Source organism: Pteropus alecto, unplaced genomic scaffold (genome assembly GCF_000325575.1).
Source record: "Pteropus alecto unplaced genomic scaffold, ASM32557v1 scaffold146, whole genome shotgun sequence".
In the NCBI taxonomy this organism is placed as follows: Eukaryota; Metazoa; Chordata; class Mammalia; order Chiroptera; family Pteropodidae; genus Pteropus; species Pteropus alecto.
In genome coordinates this window covers 2,367,764-2,373,042 of record NW_006442107.1, presented here as the reverse complement: position 1 = coordinate 2,373,042, position 5,279 = coordinate 2,367,764, and the positions used below count along the sequence as shown (strand labels likewise).

General features: G+C 42.1%; 1 pseudogene; it reads right to left on the bottom strand.

Moving 5' to 3' along the window:
- Positions 1-1,921: 1,921 nt before the first annotated feature.
- LOC112469449 lies at positions 1,922-2,040 on the bottom strand (annotated as a pseudogene).
- Positions 2,041-5,279: the final 3,239 nt, after the last annotated feature.

Sequence of the window (5,279 nt, the reverse complement as noted above, 5' to 3'; positions counted from 1 at the left end):
GAAAAATATCTTTGGGAGTCTGGAAAAATTAAAACACAACAACCCTGGATCACTTTTCTGATGGTAGTGCCGGATACAGCTGTGATAATCTGTTGGTGTTTATTTTCCTGTTCCAATCAAAATGAGCTGTTTGGGAGAGAGTCCGTTTAAGTGGCTGCCTTAGAGAGGCAGCCAGTGTTAGCACTGCTAATTGAAGGAGCTGTGGTCTTGTGAGTGGAACCGGAGGCGACTCAGAGTGGTAAAATAGTAATAAAACAGCATCAGCAGCAAAACCCACTATAGAGAATTAGTAACAGGAGGAGGAGGCAGGAGGAGATTCAGGGGCCACGAAAACCACCAAAGGACAGTCTCCCATCCTTGTGTCCACTGAGGCTTTTACGGCCGTGGAGCGGTGGTAGAGTGTGAAGGGATTCTCGAAATAACAGTCTTCTTTTGCCCATTGGAATTTAGAACCAATGGAGAAAAGAGAACAGGAGTGGAGTCAGCAGACATACAATTTATCTTTAATCCAAGTTCATCTCTTTGGAGAACGTGCCTCACCCACATGAGGGAAGCCTGGTTTATACTGTGTCCCAGAAGGAGACTTATCTATCTGGTCTCAGAAAGAGTAGAAAAATTGCAGACCTGGCTTCCTAGGACTGAGCCTTTAATGCAAAGCTTACTGCAGGCCAGCGTAGACCAAGGTCCCCAAGGAAGGCAGATTTCAATAAAATGTAGGGGAGATTTAGCTGAGTTCTGCCATTCCTGCAAAGCAATCGGCTAGTCAGTGTTCCTCTAGGGGAGGTCGCTATTGCAGAACTATGGGGGTGGGGTGGGGAGACAGTGTCCCCACTCCAAGTAATTCAGGCCATAAGGTCAGATTACCCAATGTGTCATTTAGTAGAATTGTACGTTCTCTACTTTTATTCCATAAGTTTGTTTGTTTGTTTGTTTAAGAGCAGCCATCACACAGGAAATCACTGTGGATTGATTTCAGATGTACCTGTTAGAGAAATCCTCAAGGGCGAAAATAACTACCATGCAACTTTGATACACGTAGCACATCACACCTTGCAGTGCCCGGTGGCCTCTCAGTAAACACTTAGCTGGGCACGGATCAGGGGCTCACACTGTAGGCAGGCAGCTTTCTGTTTCCAGTTCCACTGGCATTTAGAACGCAGGCATTGCTGCCAGGTGCGTAAAGGGGCTGTGTAAGTGCCCTTCTCTCCATTTCGATTTGGAGTCACAAATTTACCTAAGTTTCCCAGGAGAGGATTCTGGGAGAAAAAGACTGGGTCTGAAGCATCTTTTTGATGTTCAAAATTTGTCTGATTGGGCCATGGCATGCTGGGAACTGGTCCTGGAGAGAAAGTTACTGTCAGAAAGGGGACTCATTTAATTCTCCTGACAAATCTCATGAAGTAGATATTATTATCATCTTTCAGACAAACAGAAACGGCAAAGAGAGATCCCATACCTTGCCACAGAGCACAAGGGAAAAAGGAATTAATGTAGGCAGAGCAGTCTGGCTTCAGATCCTGAATTTTTACCTACTGTATTATGCTGCCTCTAAAAGGGAAGAGAAGCAGAACATAATTTTTTCTTATTGTGTCTCTTGTGGGTGACCTGGTAGCCCATACAAATTCGTCTTACATGCTTTTGAACTTTGTATAAATGGAATCGAATAGTTCGTTTACTCAGGTGTCTGACTTCTTTGGTTCATAACCACATTCATCTGTGTTGTCACATGTAGTGGTATTTTGCTCATTTCATTGCCGTCTCAACAAAGTATATGAATACCCCATAGTTTAGAAATTCTGCTGATCCCAATTTGGGGGTACTATGAAAAAACCTGCTCTGATCATCCTTGCACATGCATTTTGATGCCCATATATGTGCATTCCTGTTGGCTATATGTTATTTATTATTATTCTTATTTTTATGCCTACAGAACCTGGTATCCCTAGGTGGTCTCCCATCCAAGTACTAACCGGGCCTGATCCTACTTAGCTTCCAAGATCAGATGAGATCGAACACATTCAGGGCGACATGGCCATAGACTGGCTATATGTTAGAAGTGTAATTGCTGAATCACAGGGCAAGCATAAGTTCAGCCTTAGTAGCACCTGCCAACTTCTCCAAAGTGGGTGTAACAATATGTACTTCCCCAAATGGTATATGTTACACCTGCTCCACGTGCTGGCCATCACATGGTCCTGTCAGTCTTCCTTCCATTTTATTTAAAATTTTAGCCATTCTAACACCAGTGGTTCTCATCTAAGTCCCTGACTTCAGATGACTGGATATTTGTGTGTGCAGAGTCAATGAGATATTCTACTTGCAGGTGGTGCTCTCAGTGGAGAACTTTAGACATCTTGGTCAAGTCTTCAGAGTAAAGTTGCCTAAGCAGAATCGATGAAATGCTATTATCTATCAGAGCTCTTAACCCCGATTTGTTTTAGTATACATATTGCTTTACTAGAGTAAATTAGGGTTTTAAGCAGAAACCTGTGTCAGACGGCTTGGAGGGCTTTTGTAAAAAGAACTATGCTCTGGTATAACCCTAAACCCACTGAGCTAGAATCGCTGCTTGTGCTTTTTAAAGACTAATGTCTCAATATTAGTTACTACTACTACTACAACTACTACTACTAATTTGTTGTCACCATTGAATCTAAAATTAGATAATACCATATGTATCTCCTAGGGAAACTGGGTCTTTCACTGGAAAATTCTGAGACAGAACACCCATTAACAAAGAGAAGTAGTGCCCAAGAGTTCAGGGGGACACAGGTGAGGAGGAGAAGGAACGCTGATGGATGAATATTGTCTCAGGGCTGGGAAATCTAGTCCCTTAAAGGTGGTGGTGGCAAGTAAGCTGCAGCTGTGTGAATTTGGGGTCTCTGATAGGGCTTACTACCTCCTCTTATAGGATAGTTCCTTATCTATCTTTCCACCAGCCAATAGTTCAGCTGGTAGCCAAAGGAGATGGAGGGAGCCTTTTGGAAATGGATCCTAGAGAGGAAATTTGTTTCCTGCAAAACATCCTAATCTTATCTGCTGTTTTGCTCTTTGTTTATGAAGCTTTTGCCAAGGCATCCTGCCTTGGGAAGGCTACTTTGCCTTTTAATAGCTGATATTATTCTACGAGTGTCAAACTCGCATTGGCATCAGCTATTCTAGCTTCCCTGTAATCCTTGAGATGATCCCGACTTTCTCGGGGAGCTGAAATTAGAAAGAATGTTCTAGATTCACTAAGGAAGAAACCAAATGGCCACTTTTGGGGACATGGTACATTATTTTACATTTGTCTCTTCTTAACTAGAAGGTGCAGTCAGGATGCTCACACTTGAACCATCCTCCTTTCTAAGTATTTCAATCTCAGAGTTGTAAAACTAGTTGCTTCTGGGTGAAAGATTTTTTCCCTTTGCATTTTCCAGTTATCTAATATCTATTTGTGTAGAATGGAATTTAATCTTGCCTAGATCTTTGCATTCTGCTTCTGAAAGAAAACCTCTAAACACTGTAATGTCTTTGGTCGTCTGAGTACCTTAGGTCACACTAGATAATCTAACAATGTGAATTAGGCTGGCCTCATCAGATAGTCTAACAGTGTGATTTAGGGTGGAGACTGGGGTCATACTGTATCAGCTTGACTTCTACAGGGGCTGGAAACTGAGGTTGAGTATATGGGTAGTCAGCTATGCCTATGTGATGGAGCCCCAATGAAAACTCTGGAAAGCAAGGATCAGGTTAGCTTCCCTGATTGGTAGTACGCCATGTACAATGTCACTCATCGTTGCTGGAAAAGGTAGTACTGTCCATGACTCCCCTGGGAGCTGACCATTGGTAGCTTTCCTGGACCCTGTCCCATGCATCTCTTCCTTCGGCTGATAGAATCTGTATCCTTTCATTGCAATAAACTGTAATTACAAGTATAAAAGCTTTCAGTCAGTTCTATGAGTCTTTCTAGCAAATTATTGAATCCCAGTGTGGTCTTGGAGACCTCTGAGCTTGCAATTGGTGCCAGAAGTAAAGGTGGCTTTGTAGACTCTTCTAATTTTGTATCATTATGTTTTTAGCCAAAGAAAGTCTCATTTTTATTTAGGGGCCCATCTGCTTCTGCTGGAGTTACCTCATAGCCATTTGATTTTAACAAGGTTTCCACATTGTGGAAGTGTATTTTTTTTTTCCTCAAGCTCTGATGCATTGTGGGATAACTCACTTATTATATTGAATGTTCTTTTCTCCCAGGTGGATTAGCAAAGTCCCTGGCTTCAAGGAACTTTTCAGTTGGTTCCAGGATAGAAAGTGACAACTGCCATGTGATTAACAAATTCGAGGTAGGCTGGGGAGTTAAAATGGAGAAAAGAGAGATCATAGCACATTAGAAGATTCAACAGTGGGACATTGTATTCAAGTTTTGAAAGTATAGTAATTTTGGAGATTGTTGTATGTTAGAGATTACATGCATTAGTAAAATCATAGAATATGAAAACCAGAAGGAAATCATAGTATGTAAAAACCCAGAAGTTTTCAAAATTCTGTAACTATGACTGAGGTTTTCCCTGAAGGGTTCGTGAGGGACCGAAGGCCTCCAGTGGGGTCTAATTGGGAAGAGTTCATGCTAGTCTTCCTGGCATCATTAGGAGCCCTCTGATTTTTTTGCAATCTATCTTATGTGACTTCATTTTTATATATATAAAAAATCACTATTAAAACACACACACACATCCAGATATACAGATCTAGCATTCCTTTATCATACAGACTTTGTAAGTAACACGAAACCACTGAAGAGTTTTGAAAGTGGAGTACCATTTTCAAGACTATACCTCAGAAGATTTATCAGTGAGGCATATGGGCAGTTATAAGGGGAAGAGAGTGACAGCATATGACAACCACCGAAGAATGAATGAGCACAGTGAACGGAGAGGCAGGGGGAGAGGTGCGAGACATCTTGGAAATAAGATGGACTTGTCGGATGTAGGTAGAAAGCAGAGTTGAAGGTCACCCCGAGGTGACTGGGAAGCTCTATTCAGAGACAGCGAGAGGGCAGAGGCTGCCCTTCGTGAGAAGTGACAAGATTACTTTTGTACAGGTTGAGGGTAAGAGTCCCTGACTCTTTATTGTGAGAACCAAGAGCAACAGTAGGCAGCTGGAAACATGGTTTCAAAGAGTTATCTGCTCAAAGTCACTCCAGAACCGACTAGGAAGACCAGTGCCATTGAAGAAATGAGAAAAATTCCACCCCAAAGACAGATGCTTTAAATGGACTCAAATGCTTGAAAGATGTGTTT